Here is a 23,560-nt window from a genome sequence, read left to right on the forward strand (position 1 = left end):
AAAGTCAATAAGCTAATTCACCAATCACGAACCTCAGACTAATTTACCCTTCTTCCAAAATCTCATTACTAGTCTAGTTGGTGAAACACGAAGAAACACCTTATCATCAACTTGAAACTCGATAGGTCTACGCACCTGATTCTCATACTTTTATAATACTTACTATTTCCTACTACAAGTCAACTGAAATCATCACGAAGTCTGAACACTATTCAGCAATTCAAACTATAAGCCTTAATCATCTTCTTATGTTCATTCCTAGGCATTACCAACACTAATGACATGATGTAATTTATCTTCATGAACTCTCATATTATTTCACCAAATTATCAATGTTCATCATTATCAAAGTCATTAATTTACCCTTCTTCCAGAATCTCATTACTGCTCTAGTTGGTGAAAACCGAAGGAAGACCTTATCGTTAACTTGAAGGTTGATAGATCTATGCCATTTATTTGCATAGCTCTTTTGTCAATTCAAAGAACTCAAATCCCAAACTTTTATAATACTCACTATTCCTTCCTACAAGTTAACTTCAATCATCACGAAGTTTGAACACTATTCAGCAACTCAAACTATAAGCCTTAATCATCTTCTTATGTTCATTCCTAGGCATTACTAACACTAATGACATGATGTAATTTATCTTCACGAACTCTTATATTATTTCACCAAATTATCAATGTTCATCATTATCAAAGTCATTAATCTACTTCACTAATCCGCTCATATTATTTCACCAAATTATCAATGTTCATCATTATCAAAGTCATTAATCTACTTCACTAATCCGCTCAAAAATCTCCTAGGTTCCCATGAACCTTAGACTATTTTACCCTTCTTCAAGGATCTCATTACTGCTCTAGTTGGTGAAACATGAACGGATACCTTATCATCAACTTGAAACTCGATAGGTCTATGCCACTGATTTGCATAGCTCTTTTGTCTCAAAGTATAATAATAACAAAGTCTAAACACTTTTCAGCAACTTAAACTGTAAGCCATAATAATCTCTATTATGTCTCAAAATTATCAAAGTTCATCAATCTCAAAGTCAATTGTAATCATCACAAAGTTTGAACACTATTCAGCAATTCACAATAAGCCTTAATAATCTTATGTTTATTCCTAGACTCTACTAACACTAATGACGTTATGTACTTTATCTACATGAACCCTTATATTTTGTCACAAAACTATCAATGTTCATAAACATAAAAGTCGATAATCTATTTCACCAATCCGCTCAGAAATCTCCTAGGTTCCCACGAATCTCATGCTAATTTACCCTTCTTCCAGAATCTCATTACTTCTCTAGTTGGTGAAACACGAAGGAACACCTTATCATCAACTTGAAACTAGATAGGTCTATGTCACTAATTTGCATAGCTCTTTGTCTATTCAAAGAACTTGAATCTCATCTCAAACTTTTATAATACTTACTATTCCCTCCCACAAGTCAACTGTAATCATCACGAAATCTGAACATTATTCTGCAACACAAGCTATAAGTCTTAATAATCTTCTTATGTTCATTCCTATGCTTTACTAACACTAATAACATGATGTACTTTACCTTCACGAACTCTTGTATTATGTTACAAAATGATCAAAGTTCATCAATATCAATGTTGATGATCTACTTCACCGGTCCGCTCAAAAATCTCCTAGGTTCCCATGAAACTTAGACTAATTTACCCTACTTCCAGAATCTCATTACTGTTCTAGTTGGTGGAACACGAAGGAACACCTTATCATCAATTTGAAACTCGATAGGTCTATGCCACTTATTTCGTTAGCTCTTTTCTCTATTCTAAGAACTCGAATATCAAACTTCTATAATACATACTATTCCCTCCTACAAGTCAACTGTAATCATCACGAAGTCTAAACACTATTCAACAGCACAAACTATAATCCTTAATCATCTTCTTATGTTCATTCCTAGGCTTTACTAACCATAATGACATGATATACTTTACCTTAACGATTTCTTATCTTATGTCACAATATTATCAAAGTTCATCAATATCAAAGTCGATAATCCACTTCATCAATCCGCTAATAAATCTCCTAGGTTCTCACGAACCTCAGACTAATTTTCTCTTCTTCCAAAATCTCATTACTGCTCTAGTTGGTGAAACACGAAGGAACACTTTATCATCAACTTGGCACTTGATAGGTCTATGCCACTGATTTACATAACTCTTTTGTCTATTCAAAGAACTTGAATCTCATCTCAAACTTTTATAATACTTACTATTTCCTACTACAAGTCAACTAAAATCATCACGAAGTCTGAACACTATTCAGCAACTCAAACTATAAGCCTTAATAATCTTCCTGTGTTCATTCCTAGGCTTTACTAACACTAGTGACATGATGTACTTTACCTTCACGAACTCTTGTATTATGTCACAAAACTATCAATGTTAATAAATATCAAAGTCGATGATCTACTTCACCAATCCGCTCAAAAATCTCCTACGTTCCCACGAAACTCAGACTAATTTGCCCTTCTTCCCGAATCTCATTAATGCTCTATTTGGTGAAACACGAACGAACACCTTATCATCAACTTGAAACTCGATCGGTCTATGCCATTGATTTCCATAGCTCTTTTGTCTATTTAAAGAAATCGAATGTCAAACTTTTATATTACTTACTATTCCCTCCTAAAAGTTAACTGTAATCATCACGAAGTCTGAACACTATTCAGCAACTCAAACTATAAGTCTTAATAATCTTCTTTTGTTCATTCCTAGGCTCTACTAACACTAATGTCTTTATGTACTTTATCTTCACGAACTCTTATATTATGTCACGAAACTATCAAAGTTCATCGACATCAAAGTTGATAATCTATTTCACCAATCCGCTCAAAAATCTCTTATGGTCCCACGAACCTCAGACTATTTACCCTTGTTCCATAATCTCATTACTGCTCTAGTTGGTGAAACACGAAGGAATACATTATCATCAACTTGAAACTCGAGAGGTCTATGCCACTTATTTGCATAACTCTTTTGTCTATTCAAAGAACTTGAATCTCATCTCAAACTTTTATAATACTTACTATTTCCTACTACAAGTCAACTAAAATCATCACGAAGTCTGAACACTATTCAGCAACTCAAACTATAAGCCTTAATAATCTTCCTGTGTTCATTCCTAGGCTTTACTAACACTAGTGACATGATGTACTTTACCTTCACGAACTCTTGGATTATGTCACAAAACTATCAATGTTCCTAAACATCAAAGTCGATGATCTACTTCACCAATCCGCTCAAAAATCTCCTACGTTCCCACGAAACTCAGATTAATTTGCCCTTCCTCTAGAATCTCATTACTGCTCTTGTTGGTGAATCACGAACGAACACCTTATCATCAACTTGAAACTCGATCGGTCTATGCCACTTATTTCCATAGCTCTTTTGTCTATTTAAAGTACTTGAATCTCAAACTTTTATAATACTTACTATTCCCTTCTACAAGTCAACTGAAATCATCACGAATTCTGAACACTATTCCGCAACTCAAACCATAAGCCATCATAATCCTCTCATGTTATTTCCTAGGCTTTACTAACACTAGTGACATGATGTACTTTACCTTCACGAACTCTTGTATTATGTCACAAAACTATCAATGTTCATAAACATCAAAGTCGATTATCTACTTCACCAATCCGCTCAAAAATCTCCTATGGTCCCACAAACCTCAGACTATTTACCCTTGTTCCATAATCTCATTACTGCTCTAGTTGGTGAAACATGAAGGAATACCTTATCATCAACTTGAAATCATCAACTTGAAACTCGAGAGGTCTATGCCACTGATTTGTATAACTCTTTTGTCTATTCAAATAACTTGAATCTCATTTCAAACTTTTATAATACTTGCTATTTCCTACAAGTCAACTTAATTCATCACGAAGTCTAAACACTATTTAGCAACTCAAACTCTAAGCCTTAATATTCTTCCTATGTTCATTCCTAGGCTTTACTAACACTAATGACATGATGTACTTTCCCTTCACGAACTCTTGTAATATGTCATAAAACTATCAATGTTCATAAACATCAAAGTCGATGATCTACTTCACCAATCCGCTCAATAATCTCCTACGTTCCCACGAAATTCAGACTACTTTGCCCTTCTTCCAGAATGTCATTACTGCTCTAGTTGGTTAAACACGACGGAACACCTTATCATCTACTTAAAACTCGATCGGTCTATGCCACTGATTTCCGTAGCTGTTTTGTCTATTTAAAGAAATTGAATCTCAAACTTTTATAGTACTTATTATTTCCTCCTACAAGTCAACTTAAATCGTCACGAAGTCTGAACAACTATTGAGCAACTCAAACTATAAGTCTTAATGATCTTCTTATGTTTATTCCTAGGCTCTACTAACACTAATGTCTTTATGTACTTTATCTTCACGAACTCCTGTATAATGTAACAAAACTATCATTGTTCATAAACATCAAAGTCGATGATCTACTTCACCAATCCGCTCAAAAATCTCCTACATTCCTACGAAACTCAGACTAATTTGCCCTTCTTCCAGAATCTCATTACTGCTCTAGTTGGTGGAACACAAAGTAACACCTTTTCATCTACTTGAAACTCGGGAGGTTTATGACACTGATTTGCATAACTCTTTTGTCTATTCAAAGAACTTGAATCTCATCTCAAACTTTTATAATACTTACTATTTCCTGCTTCAAGTAAACTCAGCAACTCAAACTATATGCCATCATAATCCTCTCATGTTCATTCCTAGGCTTTACTAACACTGGTGACATGATGTACTTTACCTTCACGAACTCTTGTATTATGTCACAAAACTATCAATGTTCATAAACATCAAAGCCGATTGTCTACTTCACCAATCCGCTCAAAAATCTCCTAAGTTCCCATGAAACTCAGACTAATTTGCCCTTCTTCCAGAATCTCATTACTGCTGTAGTTGGTGAAACACGAAGGAACACCTTATCATCAACTTGAAACTCGATCGGTCTATGCCACTGATTTCCATAGCTCTTTTGCCTATTTAAAGAAATCGAATATAATACATATTATTCTCTCCTACAAGTCAACTGTAATCGTCACGAAGTCTGAACACTATTCAGCAACTCAAACTATAAGTCTTAATAATCTTCTTATGTTTATTCCTAGGCTCTACTAACACTAATGTCTTTATGTACTTTATCTTCACGAACTCTTATATTATGTCACGAAACTATCAAAGTTCATCAACATCAAAGTTGATAATCTATTTCACCAATCCGCTCAAAAATCTCCTTTGGTCCCACGAACCTCAGACTATTTACCCTTGTTCCATAATCTCATTACTGCTCTACTTGGTGAAACACGAAAGAATTCCTTATCATCAACTTGAAACTCGAGAGGTCTATGCCACTAATTTGCATAACTCTTTTGTCTATTCAAAGAACTTGAATCTCATCTCAAACTTCTATAATACTTACTATTTCCTCCTACAAGACAACTGAAATCCTCACGAAATTTGAACACTATTCAGCAACTCAAACTATAAGCCATCATAATCCTCTCATGTTCATTTCTTAGCTTTACTAACACTAGTGACATGATGTACTTTACTTTCAGGAACTCTTGTATTATGTCACAAGACTATCAATGTTCATAAACATCAAAGTCGATGATCTACTTCACCAATACATTCCCACGAAACTCAGACTAATTTGCCCTTCTTCCAGAATCTCATTACTGTTCTAGTTGGTGAAACACGAAGGAACACCTTATCATCAACTTGAAACTCGAGAGGTCTATGCCACTGATTTGCATAACTCTTTTGTCTATTCAAAGAACTTGAATCTCATCCCAAACATTTATAATACTTACTATTTCCTACTACAAGTCAACTGAAATCATCACGAAGTCTGAACACTATTCAGCAACTTAAACTATAAGCCATCATAATCCTCTCATGTTCATTTCTAGGCTTTAATAACAATAGTGACATGATGAACTTTACCTTCACGAACTCTTGTATAATGTCACAAAACTATCATTGTTCATAAACATCAAAGTCGATGATCTACTTCACCAATCTGCTCAAAAATCTCCTACATTCCCACGAAACTCAGACTTATTTGCGCTTCTTCCAGAATCTAATTACTGCACTAGTTGGTGAAACACGAAGGAACACCTTATCATCAACTTGAAACTCGATCGGTCTATGCCACTGATTTCCATAGCTCTTTTGTCTATTTAAAGAAATCGACTATAATACATACTATTCCCTCCTACAAGTCAACTGTAATCATCACGAAGTCTGAACACTATTCAGCAACTCAAACTATAAGTCTTAATAATCTTTTTATGTTCATTCCTAGGGTCTACTAACACTAATGTCTTTATGTACTTTATCGTCACGAACACTCATATTATGTCACGAAACTATCAAAGTTCATCAACATCAAAGTTGATAATCTATTTCACCAATCCGCTCAAAAATCTCCTATGGTCCCACGAACCTCAGACTATTTACCCTTGTTCTATAATCTCATTATTGCTCTAGTTGGTGAAACACGAAGGAATACATTATCATCAACTTGAAACTCGAGAGGTCTATGCCACTTACTTGCATAACTCTTTTGTCTATTCAAAGAACTTGAATCTCATCTCAAACTTTTATAATACTTACTATTTCCTCCTACAAGACAACTGAAATCATCACGAAATTTGAACACTATTCAGCAACTCAAACTATAAGCCATCATAATCCTCTCATGTTCATTTCTTAGCTTTACTAACACTAGTGACATGATGTACTTTACTTTCAGGAACTCTTGTATTATGTCACAAGACTATCAATGTTCATAAACATCAAATTCGATGATCTACTTCACCAATACATTCCCACGAAACTCAGACTAATTTGCCCTTCTTCCAGAATCTCATTACTGCTCTAGTTGGTGAAACACGAAGGAACACCTTATCATCAACTTGAAACTCGAGAGGTCTATGCCACTGATTTGCATAACTCTTTTGTCTATTCAAAGAACTTGAATCTCATCCCAAACATTTATAATACTTACTATTTCCTACTACAAGTCAACTGAAATCATCACGAAGTCTGAACACTATTCAGCAACTTAAACTATAAGCCATCATAATCCTCTCATGTTCATTTCTAGGCTTTAATAACAGTAGTGACATGATGAACTTTACCTTCACGAACTCTTGTATAATGTCACAAAACTATCATTGTTCATAAACATCAAAGTCGATGATCTACTTCACCAATCTGCTCAAAAATCTCCTACATTCCCACGAAACTCAGACTTATTTGCGCTTCTTCCAGAATCTAATTACTGCACTAGTTGGTGAAACACGAAGGAACACCTTATCATCAACTTGAAACTCGATCGGTCTATGCCACTGATTTCCATAGCTCTTTTGTCTATTTAAAGAAATCGACTATAATACATACTATTCCCTCCTACAAGTCAACTGTAATCATCACGAAGTCTGAACACTATTCAGCAACTCAAACTATAAGTCTTAATAATCTTTTTATGTTCATTCCTAGGGTCTACTAACACTAATGTCTTTATGTACTTTATCGTCACGAACACTTATATTATGTCACGAAACTATCAAAGTTCATCAACATCAAAGTTGATAATCTATTTCACCAATCCGCTCAAAAATCTCCTATGGTCCCACGAACCTCAGACTATTTACCCTTGTTCTATAATCTCATTATTGCTCTAGTTGGTGAAACACGAAGGAATACATTATCATCAACTTGAAACTCGAGAGGTCTATGCCACTTACTTGCATAACTCTTTTGTCTATTCAAAGAACTTGAATCTCATCTCAAACTTTTATAATACTTACTATTTCCTCCTACAAGACAACTGAAATCCTCACGAAATTTGAACACTATTCAGCAACTCAAACTATAAGCCATCAGAATCCTCTCATGTTCATTTCTTAGCTTTACTAACACTAGTGACATGATGTACTTTACTTTCAGGAACTCTTGTATTATGTCACAAGACTATCAATGTTCATAAACATCAAAGTCGATGATCTACTTCACCAATACATTCCCACGAAACTCAGACTAATTTGCCCTTCTTCCAGAATCTCATTACTGCTCTAGTTGGTGAAACACGAAGGAACACCTTATCATCAACTTGAAACTCGAGAGGTCTATGCCACTGATTTGCATAACTCTTTTGTCTATTCAAAGAACTTGAATCTCATCCCAAACATTTATAATACTTACTATTTCCTACTACAAGTCAACTGAAATCATCACGAAGTCTGAACACTATTCAGCAACTTAAACTATAAGCCATCATAATCCTCTCATGTTCATTTCTAGGCTTTAATAACAGTAGTGACATGATGAACTTTACCTTCACGAACTCTTGTATAATGTCACAAAACTATCATTGTTCATAAACATCAAAGTCGATGATCTACTTCACCAATCTACTCAAAAATCTCCTACATTCCCACGAAACTCAGACTTATTTGCGCTTCTTCCAGAATCTAATTACTGCACTAGTTGGTGAAACACGAAGGAACACCTTATCATCAACTTGAAACTCGATCGGTCTATGCCACTGATTTCCATAGCTCTTTTGTCTATTTAAAGAAATCGACTATAATACATACTATTCCCTCCTACAAGTCAACTGTAATCATCACGAAGTCTGAACACTATTCAGCAACTCAAACTATAAGTCTTAATAATCTTTTTATGTTCATTCCTAGGGTCTACTAACACTAATGTCTTTATGTACTTTATCGTCACGAACACACATATTATGTCACGAAACTATCAAAGTTCATCAACATCAAAGTTGATAATCTATTTCACCAATCCGCTCAAAAATCTCCTATGGTCCCACGAACCTCAGACTATTTACCCTTGTTCTATAATCTCATTATTGCTCTAGTTGGTGAAACACGAAGGAATACATTATCATCAACTTGAAACTCGAGAGGTCTATGCCACTTACTTGCATAACTCTTTTGTCTATTCAAAGAACTTGAATCTCATCTCAAACTTTTATAATACTTACTATTTCCTCCTACAAGACAACTGAAATCCTCACGAAATTTGAACACTATTCAGCAACTCAAACTATAAGCCATCATAATCCTCTCATGTTCATTTCTTAGCTTTACTAACACTAGTGACATGATGTACTTTACTTTCAGGAACTCTTGTATTATGTCACAAGACTATCAATGTTCATAAACATCAAAGTCGATGATCTACTTCACCAATACATTCCCACGAAACTCAGACTAATTTGCCCTTCTTCCAGAATCTCATTACTGCTCTAGTTGGTGAAACACGAAGGAACACCTTATCATCAACTTGAAACTCGAGAGGTCTATGCCACTGATTTGCATAACTCTTTTGTCTATTCAAAGAACTTGAATCTCATCCCAAACATTTATAATACTTACTATTTCCTACTACAAGTCAACTGAAATCATCACGAAGTCTGAACACTATTCAGCAACTTAAACTATAAGCCATCATAATCCTCTCATGTTCATTTCTAGGCTTTAATAACAGTAGTGACATGATGAACTTTACCTTCACGAACTCTTGTATAATGTCACAAAACTATCATTGTTCATAAACATCAAAGTCGATGATCTACTTCACCAATCTGCTCAAAAATCTCCTACATTCCCACGAAACTCAGACTTATTTGCGCTTCTTCCAGAATCTAATTACTGCACTAGTTGGTGAAACACGAAGGAACACCTTATCATCAACTTGAAACTCGATCGGTCTATGCCACTGATTTCCATAGCTCTTTTGTCTATTTAAAGAAATCGACTATAATACATACTATTCCCTCCTACAAGTCAACTGTAATCATCACGAAGTCTGAACACTATTCAGCAACTCAAACTATAAGTCTTAATAATCTTTTTATGTTCATTCCTAGGGTCTACTAACACTAATGTCTTTATGTACTTTATCGTCACGAACACTCATATTATGTCACGAAACTATCAAAGTTCATCAACATCAAAGTTGATAATCTATTTCACCAATCCGCTCAAAAATCTCCTATGGTCCCACGAACCTCAGACTATTCACCCTTGTTCTATAATCTCATTATTGCTCTAGTTGGTGAAACACGAAGGAATACATTATCATCAACTTGAAACTCGAGAGGTCTATGCCACTTACTTGCATAACTCTTTTGTCTATTCAAAGAACTTGAATCTCATCTCAAACTTTTATAATACTTACTATTTCCTCCTACAAGACAACTGAAATCATCACGAAATTTGAACACTATTCAGCAACTCAAACTATAAGCCATCATAATCCTCTCATGTTCATTTCTTAGCTTTACTAACACTAGTGACATGATGTACTTTACTTTCAGGAACTCTTGTATTATGTCACAAGACTATCAATGTTCATAAACATCAAAGTCGATGATCTACTTCACCAATACATTCCCACGAAACTCAGACTAATTTGCCCTTCTTCCAGAATCTCATTACTGCTCTAGTTGGTGAAACACGAAGGAACACCTTATCATCAACTTGAAACTCGAGAGGTCTATGCCACTGATTTGCATAACTCTTTTGTCTATTCAAAGAACTTGAATCTCATCCCAAACATTTATAATACTTACTATTTCCTACTACAAGTCAACTGAAATCATCACGAAGTCTGAACACTATTCAGCAACTTAAACTATAAGCCATCATAATCCTCTCATGTTCATTTCTAGGCTTTAATAACAGTAGTGACATGATGAACTTTACCTTCACGAACTCTTGTATAATGTCACAAAACTATCATTGTTCATAAACATCAAAGTCGATGATCTACTTCACCAATCTGCTCAAAAATCTCCTACATTCCCACGAAACTCAGACTTATTTGCGCTTCTTCCAGAATCTAATTACTGCACTAGTTGGTGAAACACGAAGGAACACCTTATCATCAACTTGAAACTCGATCGGTCTATGCCACTGATTTCCATAGCTCTTTTGTCTATTTAAAGAAATCGACTATAATACATACTATTCCCTCCTACAAGTCAACTGTAATCATCACGAAGTCTGAACACTATTCAGCAACTCAAACTATAAGTCTTAATAATCTTTTTATGTTCATTCCTAGGCTCTACTAACACTAATGTCTTTATGTACTTTATCGTCACGAACACTTATATTATGTCACGAAACTATCAAAGTTCATCAACATCAAAGTTGATAATCTATTTCACCAATCCGCTCAAAAATCTCCTATGGTCCCACGAACCTCAGACTATTTACCCTTGTTCTATAATCTCATTATTGCTCTAGTTGGTGAAACACGAAGGAATACATTATCATCAACTTGAAACTCGAGAGGTCAATGCCACTTACTTGCATAACTCTTTTGTCTATTCAAAGAACTTGAATCTCATCTCAAACTTTTATAATACTTACTATTTCTTACTACAAGTCAACTGAAATCATCACGAAGTCTGAACACTATTCAGCAACTCAAACTATAAACCATCATAATCCTCTCATATTCTTTTATAGGCTTTACTAATACTAGTGACATGATGTACTTTACCTTCACGAACTCTTGTAAAATGTCACAAAACTATCAATGTTCATAAACATCAACGTCGATGATGTACTTCACCAATCCGCTCAAAAATCTCCTACATTCGCACGAAACTCAGACTAATTTGCCCTTCTTCCAGAATCTCATTACTGCTCTTTTGTCGATTTAAAGAAATCGAATATAATACATACTATTCCCTCCTACAAGTCAACTGTAATCATCACGAAGTCTGAACACTATTCAGCAACTCAAACTATAAGTCTTAATAATCTTCTTATGTTCATTCCTAGGCTCTACTAACACTAATGTATTTATGTACTTTATCTTCACGAACTCTTATATTTTGTCACGAAACTATCAACGTTCATCAACATCAAAGTTTATAATCTATTTCACCAATCCGCTCAAAAATCTCCTATGGTCCCACGAACCTCAGACTATTTTTCCTTGTTCCATAATCTCATTACTGCTCTAGTTGGTTAAACACGAAGGAATACCTTATCATAAACTTGAAACACAAGAGGTCTATGCCACTGATTTGCATAACTCTTTTGTCAATTCAAAGAACTTGAATCTCATCTCAAACTTTTATAATCCTTACTATTTCCTCCTACAAGTCAACTGAAATCGTTACGAAGTCTGAACACTATTCAGCAACTCAAACTATATGCCATCATAATCCTTTCATGTTCATTTCCAGGCGTTACTTATACAAGTGACACGATGTACTTTACCTTCACGAACTCTTGTATAATGTCACAAAACTGTCATTGTTCATAAACATCAAAGTCGATGATCTACTTCACCAATCCGCTCAAAAATCTCCTTCATTCCCACGAAACTCAGACTAATTTGCCCTTCTTTCAGAATCTCATTACTGCTCTAGTTGGTGAAACACGAAGGAACACCTTATCATCAACTTGAAACTCGATCGGTCTATGCCACTGATTTCCATAGCTCTTTTGTCTATTTAAAGAAATCGAATATAATACATACTATTCCCTCCTACAAATCAATTGTAATCATCACGAAGTTTGAACACTATTCAGCAACTCAAACTTTATTTCTTAATAATCTTCTTATGTTCATTCCTAGGTTCTACTAACACTAATGTCTTTATGTACATTATCTTTCACGAAATCTTATATTAGGTCACGAAAATGTCAAAGATCATGAACATCAAAGTTGATAATCTATTTAAGCAATCCGCTCAAAATTCTCCTTTGGTCCCACGAACCTCAGACTATTTACCCTTGTTCCATAATCTCATTACTGCTCTAGTTGGTGAAACACGAAGGAATACCTTATCATCAACTAGAAACTCGAGAGGTCTTTGCCACTGAGTTGCATAACTCTTTTGTCTATTAAAAGAACTTGAATCTCATCTGAATCTTTTATAATACTTACTATTTCCTCCTACAAGTCACTGAAATCATCACGAAGTCTGAACACTATTCAGCAACTTAAACTATAAGCCATCATAATCCTCTCATGTTTATTCCTAGGCTTTACTAACACTAGTGACATGATGTACTTTACCTTCACGAACTCTTATATTATGTCAAAATAATCAATGTTATCACTATCAAAGTAACTAATCTTCACTAATCCGCTAAAAAATCTCCTAGGCTCCCACGAATCTCTGACTAATTTACCCTTCTTGTAGAATCTCATTACTGCTCTAGTTTGTGAAACACAAAGGAATACCTTATCATCAACTTGAAACTCGATAAGTCTATGCTACAGATTACTATAGCTGTTTTGTCTATTTGAAGAACTCGAATCTCAGACTTTTATAATACTTACTATTCCGTCCTACAAGTCAACTGTAATCATCACGAAGTTTAAACACTATTCAGCAACTCAAACTATAAGCCTTAATAATCTTCGTATGTTCATTCCTCGGCTGTACTAACACTAATGACATGATGTACTTTACCTTCATGAACTTTTGTATTATGTCACAAAAATATCAATGTTCATAAACATCAAATTCGATGATCTACTTCACCAATCCGCTCAAAAATCTCCTACGTTCCCACGAAACTCAGACTAATTTGCCCTTCTTCCAGAATCTCGTTACTACTCTAGTTGGTGAAACACGAAGGAACACCTTATCATCAACTTGAAACTCGATCGGTCTATGCCACTGATTTTCATAGCTCTTTTGTCTATGTAAAGAAATCGAATATGATACTTACTATTCCCTCCTAAAAGTCAACTGTAATCATCACGAAGTCTGAACACTATTCAGCAACTCAAACTATAAGTCTTAATAATCTTCTTTTGTTCATTCCTGGGCTCTACTAACACTAATGTCTTTATGTACTTTATCTTCACGAACTCTTATATTATGTCACGAAACTATCAAAGTACATCAACATCAAAGTTGATAATCTATTTCACCGATCCGCTCAAAAGTCTCCTTTGGTCCCACAAACCTCAAACTATTTACCCTTGTTCCATAATCTCATTACTGCTCTAGTTGGTGAAACACGAACGAAAACCTTATCATCAACTTGAAACTCGAGAGGTCTATGCCACTGATTTGCATAACTCTTTTGTCTATTCAAACGATAAGCCATCATTATCCTCTCATTTTCATTCCTAGGCTTTACTAACACTAGTGACATGATGTACTTTACCTCATGAACTCTTGTATTATGTCACAAAACTATGAATGTTCATAAACATCAAAGTCGATGATCTACTTCATCAATCCGCTCAAAAATCTCCTACGTACCCACGAAACTCAGAATAATTTGCCCTTCTTCCAGAATCTCATTACTGCTCTAGTTGGTGAAACACGAAGGAGCACCTTATCATGAACTTGAAACTCGATTGGTCTATGCCACTAATTTTCCTAGCTCTTTCGTCTATTTAAAGAAATCGAATCTCAAACTTTTATAATACTTACTATTCACTCCTATAAGTCAACTGTAATCATCACGAAGTCTGAACACTATTCAGCAACTCAAACTATAAGTCTTAATAATCTTCTTGTGTTCATTCCTAGGCTGTACTAACACTAATGTCTTTATGTACTTTATCTTCACGAACTCTTATATTATGTCAGAAAATTATCAATGTTCATCACTATCAAAGTAACTAATCTTCTTCACTAATCCGCTCAAAAATCTCCTAGGCTCTCACGAATCTCACTAATTTACCCTTCTTCTAGAATCTCATTACTGCTCTAGTTTGTGAAACACAAAGGAATACCTTATCATCAACTTGAAACTCGATAGGTCTATGCCACTGATTACCATAGCTCTTTTTTCTATTTAAAGAACTCGAATCTCAAACTTTTATAATACTTACTTTTCCGTCCTACAAGTCAACTGTAATCATCACGAAGTCTGAATACTATTCAGCAACTCAAACTATAAGCCTTAATAATCTTTCTATGTTCATTCCTAGGCTTTACTAACGCTAATGACATGATGTACTGTACCTTCACGAACTCTTGCATTATGTCATAAAACTATCAATATTCATAAACATCAAAGTCGATGATCTACTTCACGAATCCGCTCAAAAATCTCCTACGTTCCCACGAAATTCAGACTAATTTGCCCTTCTTCCAAAATCTCATTACTGCTCTAGTTGGTGAAACACGAAGGAACACCTTATCATCAACTTGAAACTCGATCGGTCTATGCCACTGATTTCCGTAGCTCTTTTTTCTATTTAAAGAAATCGAATCTCAAACTTTTATAATACTTACTATTCCCTCCTAAAAGTTAACTGTAATCATCACGAAGTCTGAACACTATTCAGCAACTCAAACTATAAGTCTTAATAATCTTCTTTTGTTCATTCCTAGGCTCTACTAACACTAATGTCTTTATGTACTTTATCTTCACGAACTCTTATATTATGTCACGAATCTATCAAAGTTCATCAACAACAAAGTTGATAATCTATTTCACCAATCCGCTCAAAAGTCTCCTATGGTCCCACGAACCTCAGACTATTTACCCTTGTTCCATAATCTCATTACTGTTCTAGTTGGTGAAACACGAAGGAATACCTTATCATCAACTTGAAGCTCGAGAGGTCCATGCCACTGATTTGCATAACTCTTTTGTCTATTCAAAGAACTTGAATCTCATCTCAAACTTTTATAATACTTACTATTTCCTGCTACAAGTCAAATGAAATGATAACGAAGTCTGAACACTATTCAGCAACTCAAACTATAAGCCATCATAATCCTCTAATGTTCATTCCTAGGCTTTATTAACGCTAATGACATGATATACTGTACCTTCACGAACTCTTATATTATGTTAGAAAATTATCAACGTTCATCACTATCAAAGTAACTAATCTTCTTCTCTAATTCGCTCAAAAATCTCCTAGGCTCCCACGAATCTCACTAATTTACCCTTCTTCTCGAATCTCATTACTGCTCTAGTTTGTGAAACATAAAGGAATACCTAATCATCAACTTGTAACTCGATAGGTCTATGCCACTGATTACCATAGCTCTTTTTTCTATTAAATGAACTCGAATCTCAAACTTTTATTATAGTTACTATTCCGTCCTACAAGTCAACTGTAATCATCACGAAGTCTGAATACTATTCAGCAACTCAAACTATAAGCCTTAATAATCTTGTTATGTTCATTCTTAAGCTTAACTAACACTAATGACATGATGTACTTTACCTTCACGAACTCTTGTATTATGTCTCAAAACTATCAATGTTCATAAACATCATTGTCGATGATCTACTTCACCAATCCTCTCAAAAATCTCCTATGTTCCCACGAAACTCAGACTTATTTTCCCTTCTTCCAGAATCTCATTACTGCTCGAGTTGGTGAAACACGAAGGACCACCCTATCATCAACTTGAAACTCGATCGGTCTATGCCACTGCTCTTTTTTCTATTTAAAAAAATCGAATCTCAAACTTTTATAATACTTACTATTCCCTCGTCAAAGTCAACTGTAATCATCATGAAGTCTGAACACTATTCAGCAACTCAAACTATAAGTCTTAATAATCTTCTTTTGTTCATTCCTAGGCTCTACTAACACTAATGTTTTTATGTACTTTATCTTCACGAACTCTTATATTATGTCACGAAACTATCAAAGTTCATCAACAACAAAGTTGATAATCTATTTCACCAATCCGCTCAAAAGTCTCCTATGGTCCCACGAACCTCAGACTATTTACCCTTGTTCCATAATCTCATTACTGTTCTAGTTGGTGAAACACGAAGGAATACCTTATCATCAACTTGAAGCTCGAGAGGTCTATGCCACTGATTTGCATAACTCTTTTGTCTATTCAAAGAACTTGAATCTCATCTCAAACTTTTATAATACTTACTATTTCCTCCTACAAGTCAAATGAAATGATCACGAAGTCTGAACACTATTCAGCAACTCAAACTATAAGCCATCATAATCCTCTAATGTTCATTCCTAGGCTTTATTAACGCTAATGACATGATATACTGTACCTTCACGAACTCTTATATTATGTTAGAAAATTATCAACGTTCATCACTATCAAAGTAACTAATCTTCTTCTCTAATTCGCTCAAAAATCTCCTAGGCTCCCACGAATCTCACTAATTTACCCTTCTTCTCGAATCTCATTACTGCTCTAGTTTGTGAAACATAAAGGAATACCTAATCATCAACTTGTAACTCGATAGGTCTATGCCACTGATTACCATAGCTCTTTTTTCTATTAAATGAACTCGAATCTCAAACTTTTATTATAGTTACTATTCCGTCCTACAAGTCAACTGTAATCATCACGAAGTCTGAATACTATTCAGCAACTCAAACTATAAGCCTTAATAATCTTCCTATGTTCATTCCTAGGCTTTACTAACACTAATCACATGATATACTTTACCTTCACGAACTTTTGAATTATGTCACAAAACTATCAATGTTCATAAACATCAAAGTCGATGATCTACTTCACCAATCCGCTCAAAAATCTCCTACGTTCCCACGAAACTCAGACTAATTTGCCCTTCTTCCAGAATCTCATTACTGCTCTAGTTGGTGAAACACGAAGGAACACCTTATCATCAACTTGAAACTCGATCGGTCTATGCCACTGATTTCAATAGCTCTTTTGTCTATTTAAAGAAATCGTATCTCAAACTTTTATAATACTTACTATTCCCTTCTAGAAGTCAACTGTAATCATCACGAAGTCTGAACACTATTCAGCAACTCAAACTATAAGTCTAATAATCATCTTGTGTTCATTGCTAGGCTGTACTAACACTAATGTCTTTATGTACTTTATCTTCACGAACTCTTATATTATGTCACGAAACTATCAAAGTTCATCAACATCAAAGTTGATAATCTATTTCACCAATCCGCTCAAAAATCTGCTATGGACCCACGAACTTCAGACTATTTACCCTTGTTCCATAATCTCATTACTGCTCTAGTTGGTGAAACACGAAGGAATACCTTATCATCAACTTGAAACTCGGGAGGTCTATGCCATTGTTTTGCATAACTCTTTTGTCTATTCAAAGAACTTGAATCTCATCTGAAACTTTTATAATACTTACTATTTCCTCCTACAAGTCAACTGAAATCATCACGAAGTCTGAACACTATTCAGCAACTCAAACTATAAGCCATCATAATCCTCTCATGTTCATTTCTAGGCTTTACTAACACTAGTGACATGATGTACTTTACCTTCATAAGCTCTTATATTATGTCAGAAAATTATCAATGTTCATCACTATCAAAGTAACTAACCTTCTTCACTAATCCGCTCAAAAATCTCCTACGTTCCCACGAATCTCACTAATTTACCCTTCTTCTAGAATCTCATTATTGTTCTAGTTTGTGAAACACGAAGGAATACCTTATCATCAACTTGAAACTCGATAGGTCTATGCCACTGATTTCCATAGCTATTTTGTCTATTTAAAGAATTCGAATCTCAAACTTTTATAATACTTAATATTCCGTCGTACAAGTCAACTGTAATCGTCACGAAGTCTGAATACTATTCAGCAACTCAAACTATAAGCCTTAATAATCTTCCTATGTTCATTCCTACGCTTTACTAACGCTAATGACAAGATGTACTTTACCTTCACGAACTCTTGTATTATGTCTCAAAACTATCAATGTTCATAAACATCATTGTCGATGATCTACTTCACCAATCCTCTCAAAAATCTCCTATGTTCCCACGAAACTCAGACTTATTTTCCCTTCTTCCAGAATCTCATTACTGCTCGAGTTGGTGAAACACGAAGGACCACCCTATCATCAACTTGAAACTCGATCGGTCTATGCCACTGCTCTTTTTTCTATTTAAAAAAATCGAATCTCAAACTTTTATAATACTTACTATTCCCTCGTCAAAGTCAACTGTAATCATCATGAAGTCTGAACACTATTCAGCAACTCAAACTATAAGTCTTAATAATCTTCTTTTGTTCATTCCTAGGCTCTACTAACACTAATGTTTTTATGTACTTTATCTTCACGAACTCTTATATTATGTCACGAAACTATCAAAGTTCATCAACAACAAAGTTGATAATCTATTTCACCAATCCGCTCAAAAGTCTCCTACGGTCCCACGAACCTCAGACTATTTACCCTTGTTCCATAATCTCATTACTATTCTAGTTGGTGAAACACGAAGGAATACCTTATCATCAACTTGAAGCTCGAGAGGTCTATGCCACTGATTTGCATAACTCTTTTGTCTATTCAAAGAACTTGAATCTCATCTCAAACTTTTATAATACTTACTATTTCCTCCTACAAGTCAAATGAAATGATCACGAAGTCTAAACACTATTCAACAATTCAAACTATAAGCCATCATAATCCTCTAATGTTCATTCCTAGGCTTTACTAACGCTAATGACATGATATACTGTACCTTCACGAACTCTTATATTATGTTAGAAAATTATCAAAGTAACTAATCTTCTTCTCTAATTCGCTCAAAAATCTCCTAGGCTCCCACGAATCTCACTAATTTACCCTTCTTCTCGAATCTCATTACTGCTCTAGTTTATGAAACATAAAGGAATACCTAATCATCAACTTGTAACTCGATAGGTCTATGCCACTGATTACCATAGCTCTTTTTTCTATTAAATGAACTCGAATCTCAAACTTTTATTATAGTTACTATTCCGTCCTACAAGTCAACTGTAATCATCACGAAGTCTGAATACTATTCAGCAACTCAAACTATAAGCCTTAATAATCTTCCTATGTTCATTCCTAGGCTTTACTAACACTAATCACATGATATACTTTACCTTCACGAACTTTTGTATCGTGTCACAAAACTATCAATGTTCATAAACATCAAAGTCGATGATATACTTCACCAATCCGCTCAAAAATCTCCTACGTTACCACGAAACTCAGACTAATTTGCCCTTCTTCCAGAATCTCATTACTGCTCTAGTTGGTGAAACACGAAGGAACACCTTATCATCAACTTGAAACTCGATCGGTCTATGCCACTGATTTCCATAGCTCTTTTGTCTATTTAAAGAAATCGAGTCTCAAACTTTTATAATACTTACTATTCCCTTCTAGAAGTCAACTGTAATCATCACGAAGTCTGAACACTATTCAGCAACTCAAACTATAAGTCTTAATAATCTTCTTTTGTTCATTCCTAGGCTCTACTAACACTAATGTTTTTATGTACTTTATCTTCACGAACTCTTATATTATGTCACGAAACTATCAAAGTTCATCAACAACAAAGTTGATAATCTATTTCACCAATCCGCTCAAAAGTCTCCTATGGTCCCACGAACCTCAGACTATTTACCCTTGTTCCATAATCTCATTACTGTTCTAGTTGGTGAAACACGAAGGAATACCTTATCATCAACTTGAAGCTCGAGAGGTCTATGCCACTGATTTGCATAACTCTTTTGTCTATTCAAAGAACTTGAATCTCATCTCAAACTTTTATAATACTTACTATTTCCTCCTACAAGTCAAATGAAATGATCACGAAGTCTGAACACTATTCAGCAACTCAAACTATAAGCCATCATAATCCTCTAATGTTCATTCCTAGGCTTTATTAACGCTAATGACATGATATACTGTACCTTCACGAACTCTTATATTATGTTAGAAAATTATCAACGTTCATCACTATCAAAGTAACTAATCTTCTTCTCTAATTCGCTCAAAAATCTCCTAGGCTCCCACGAATCTCACTAATTTACCCTTCTTCTCGAATCTCATTACTGCTCTAGTTTGTGAAACATAAAGGAATACCTAATCATCAACTTGTAACTCGATAGGTCTATGCCACTGATTACCATAGCTCTTTTTTCTATTAAATGAACTCGAATCTCAAACTTTTATTATAGTTACTATTCCGTCCTACAAGTCAACTGTAATCATCACGAAGTCTGAATACTATTCAGCAACTCAAACTATAAGCCTTAATAATCTTCCTATGTTCATTCCTAGGCTTTACTAACACTAATCACATGATATACTTTACCTTCACGAACTTTTGAATTATGTCACAAAACTATCAATGTTCATAAACATCAAAGTCGATGATCTACTTCACCAATCCGCTCAAAAATCTCCTACGTTCCCACGAAACTCAGACTAATTTGCCCTTCTTCCAGAATCTCATTACTGCTCTAGTTGGTGAAACACGAAGGAACACCTTATCATCAACTTGAAACTCGATCGGTCTATGCCACTGATTTCAATAGCTCTTTTGTCTATTTAAAGAAATCGCATCTCAAACTTTTATAATACTTACTATTCCCTTCTAGAAGTCAACTGTAATCATCACGAAGTCTGAACACTATTCAGCAACTCAAACTATAAGTCTAATAATCATCTTGTGTTCATTGCTAGGCTGTACTAACACTAATGTCTTTATGTACTTTATCTTCACGAACTCTTATATTATGTCACGAAACTATCAAAGTTCATCAACATCAAAGTTGATAATCTATTTCACCAATCCGCTCAAAAATCTGCTATGGACCCACGAACTTCAGACTATTTACCCTTGTTCCATAATCTCATTACTGCTCTAGTTGGTGAAACACGAAGGAATACCTTATCATCAACTTGAAACTCGGGAGGTCTATGCCATTGTTTTGCATAACTCTTTTGTCTATTCAAAGAACTTGAATCTCATCTGAAACTTTTATAATACTTACTATTTCCTCCTACAAGTCAACTGAAATCATCACGAAGTCTGAACACTATTCAGCAACTCAAACTATAAGCCATCATAATCCTCTCATGTTCATTTCTAGGCTTTACTAACACTAGTGACATGATGTACTTTACCTTCATAAGCTCTTATATTATGTCAGAAAATTATCAATGTTCATCACTATCAAAGTAACTAACCTTCTTCACTAATCCGCTCAAAAATCTCCTACGTTCCCACGAATCTCACTAATTTACCCTTCTTCTAGAATCTCATTATTGTTCTAGTTTGTGAAACACGAAGGAATACCTTATCATCAACTTGAAACTCGATAGGTCTATGCCACTGATTTCCATAGCTATTTTGTCTATTTAAAGAATTCGAATCTCAAACTTTTATAATACTTAATATTCCGTCGTACAAGTCAACTGTAATCGTCACGAAGTCTGAATACTATTCAGCAACTCAAACTATAAGCCTTAATAATCTTCCTATGTTCATTCCTACGCTTTACTAACGCTAATGACAAGATGTACTTTACCTTCACGAACTCTTGTATTATGTCTCAAAACTATCAATGTTCATAAACATCATTGTCGATGATCTACTTCACCAATCCTCTCAAAAATCTCCTATGTTCCCACGAAACTCAGACTTATTTTCCCTTCTTCCAGAATCTCATTACTGCTCGAGTTGGTGAAACACGAAGGACCACCCTATCATCAACTTGAAACTCGATCGGTCTATGCCACTGCTCTTTTTTCTATTTAAAAAAATCGAATCTCAAACTTTTATAATACTTACTATTCCCTCGTCAAAGTCAACTGTAATCATCATGAAGTCTGAACACTATTCAGCAACTCAAACTATAAGTCTTAATAATCTTCTTTTGTTCATTCCTAGGCTCTACTAACACTAATGTTTTTATGTACTTTATCTTCACGAACTCTTATATTATGTCACGAAACTATCAAAGTTCATCAACAACAAAGTTGATAATCTATTTCACCAATCCGCTCAAAAGTCTCCTACGGTCCCACGAACCTCAGACTATTTACCCTTGTTCCATAATCTCATTACTATTCTAGTTGGTGAAACACGAAGGAATACCTTATCATCAACTTGAAGCTCGAGAGGTCTATGCCACTGATTTGCATAACTCTTTTGTCTATTCAAAGAACTTGAATCTCATCTCAAACTTTTATAATACTTACTATTTCCTCCTACAAGTCAAATGAAATGATCACGAAGTCTAAACACTATTCAACAATTCAAACTATAAGCCATCATAATCCTCTAATGTTCATTCCTAGGCTTTACTAACGCTAATGACATGATATACTGTACCTTCACGAACTCTTATATTATGTTAGAAAATTATCAAAGTAACTAATCTTCTTCTCTAATTCGCTCAAAAATCTCCTAGGCTCCCACGAATCTCACTAATTTACCCTTCTTCTCGAATCTCATTACTGCTCTAGTTTATGAAACATAAAGGAATACCTAATCATCAACTTGTAACTCGATAGGTCTATGCCACTGATTACCATAGCTCTTTTTTCTATTAAATGAACTCGAATCTCAAACTTTTATTATAGTTACTATTCCGTCCTACAAGTCAACTGTAATCATCACGAAGTCTGAATACTATTCAGCAACTCAAACTATAAGCCTTAATAATCTTCCTATGTTCATTCCTAGGCTTTACTAACACTAATCACATGATATACTTTACCTTCACGAA

At 34.7% G+C, this 23,560-nt stretch overlaps 1 protein-coding gene across 10 annotated transcripts in view; it reads left to right on the forward strand.

Annotated features, from left to right (window-relative positions):
* LOC130824880 (RNA pseudouridine synthase 4, mitochondrial-like) overlaps nucleotides 1–23,560 on the forward strand; it is a 54,847-nt gene that overhangs the window by 6,998 nt on the left and 24,289 nt on the right. The window lies entirely within an intron of this gene.

The sequence above is a fragment of the Amaranthus tricolor genome, chromosome 1, assembly GCF_026212465.1.
Source record: "Amaranthus tricolor cultivar Red isolate AtriRed21 chromosome 1, ASM2621246v1, whole genome shotgun sequence".
Classification (NCBI taxonomy): domain Eukaryota; kingdom Viridiplantae; phylum Streptophyta; class Magnoliopsida; order Caryophyllales; family Amaranthaceae; genus Amaranthus; species Amaranthus tricolor.